The following is a 2441-nucleotide window of genomic DNA, read 5'->3' as shown; positions in this document are numbered from 1 at the left end:
CTTGAGCACCTCTATCACGCTTTGGGCACCCTTATTACACGTTGCACATCTACAACACTCTTGGGCAGCCCTATCACGGTCTTGTGAACCCAGCACACTCTTCGACACGACTGACGCACTCTTACTTACCCGTGAACACACTTGGGCTCCCCAGAACACACGTTAGCACCTCCACAACACTCGTCACCAACCACAGAGCATTCTGGGCACTCCTCGTACTCAATTTCCATTACATAGCACACTCTTGTGCACCCCTCGTACACTCTTGGGTACTCCTATCACACTCTTAGGCACCGCTCACACACATTTGCTTACTCCCAGCACACACTTGCGCACTTGTAGCACACTCATGTCATTCTCCAGGACACTCTTGGACAACCCAAATACACTCTGGGAACAATGACCAGCCTCTTTGGCACCACAATTTGAGCTGTCCTACCACATTCCTGTGCACCCCAACACACTCTTGGACACCACTGGTACACTTTTACCATTCCTGAGGACTCTCTTGGACACACCAAAACCCTCTTCGAAACCCATATCACTCTGGGTACCACAAGGTCATGCTTGGGCACACCTAGTACATACTTGGGATGCCCCAGTACTCACTTGGGCACCTCTATCACTCACGTGGGCACGCCTACTACGCTATTGGCGCCTACTAGCGCTCTCAGGGCACCTTAGCATACTCTTGGCCTGCCCTAATGCATTTTTGAGCATCCCAGAATGCACATCGTCACCCTTATCACAATCTTCAGCAAACCACGCGCATGCTTGGGCACAGCGAGTGGACTCTTGGGGTGTCCCGGTCCTGACTTGGCCACCTCTATCGCACCATGTTGCAACCCTAGAAAATTGTAGTAACTAATAGCAACTGTCATCACTTAGCACACTCTTGGACACGCCAGAACACTTTCGGACACCCCTAGTACACTCTTGCGCATCACTACTACAGGCTTAATTACCCCTAGCACATTCTTGGACATTCCGAGCACATATCTGGGCAAACTCGTCCCCTCTAAGGCATCCCTAGTACACATTTGGACACCCCTATGAAACACTTGAACAACCCTAGCACAATCTGGGCACTCCTATTCCGCACTTGCCTTCACCGAGCACAAACTTGGTTACGCTGAACACTCTCTGGGAACACTGACACCCTTTGGCACCTCTGGAATACGTGGTGCACCTGTTGCATACTTTTGTAATCCCAGCACGCACTTGGATACCACCAGCACCCATATGGGAAACCCTAGCAAAATCTGGGAAGTCATAGCTCACAATTGCCATCATCTCGCACAAATAGTATACACTTCTGTATCTCTGGTACACGTTTGGGTACCCGCCATCACACTGCTCCCATCCCCGAGCTCACTTTTGGGCACATTTGACACATCCTTGGACATACTGTGCATACTCTTGGGCACCTGCAGCACATTTGTCATACTCTAGCACACTATTGGACAGCACTATCACACTCAGGGCAAACTGATCATTATTTTCGTCGTCACCTATAGCACCCACTCTGCTTCCTTATAACACGCTTGTGCACCCCATCACACTCTTGGACACGACTAGCATACTCTTGCCATCTCCGCGTTCATTCTTGGGCATCCAGAAGACTCTTTAGCACAACTGTTACACTCTGGTTACCTCAAGCACCTCTTGGGCATCCCTAGCATCAACGTGGGCCCTCCTACCAGCCTTCTGAGCAATTATAGAACATTCTGGTCACACCTAGCACACTCTTACCATCACCTAGTACACATTTGAGCAGTCCTAGTACACTGTTGTTCGCACCTGTAACACTGTTGGCCACCCCAAGCTCATTCTTGGACACAGCTTGTACACACCTTTCCACCCCCAGCATATACTTGGTTTCCACTATCATACTCTGGGCAAACCTAGCGCTCACTTGAGTTCACCTAATACACACTTGGGAATCATATTACACTCTTGTTCACACCTAGCATGCACTTGAACAACACTATCATGATCTTGGTGACACCTTGGATGGACTTCTGCAACCCTCACACATACTTGGTCACTCTAGCAGACAGCTGTCATCCCACAGCTCACTCCTGGGCTCAACCCCGAGCAAATGTTCCGTCCACCCTATCACAAACCTGCTCACTCCTAGCATACCCTTTGTCATCCATTCCACCCTATTCATCAATTCTCTAGCACCCTCTTGGGTGCTCATATCACACTTTGGGCACACTGAACTCACTCTTTGTGGGACCCGATCACTTTCTTGACGATCCTAGCACAATCTGGGCAATCCTAGCAGACACTTGCCGTCTCCAAACGCACACTTGTTCACACCTATCACACCTGGGCACACTGAGCAGCCCCTTGGCGACCTCTGACACACACATGCACACATGTAAAACACTTTTGGGCATGCCATCACTCTTTTGTACACCACTGGCACAATCTTG

The sequence above is a fragment of the Heterodontus francisci genome, unplaced genomic scaffold, assembly GCF_036365525.1.
Source record: "Heterodontus francisci isolate sHetFra1 unplaced genomic scaffold, sHetFra1.hap1 HAP1_SCAFFOLD_50, whole genome shotgun sequence".
NCBI lineage: Eukaryota > Metazoa > Chordata > Chondrichthyes > Heterodontiformes > Heterodontidae > Heterodontus > Heterodontus francisci.
Note: the sequence above shows the minus strand (reverse complement) of the source record.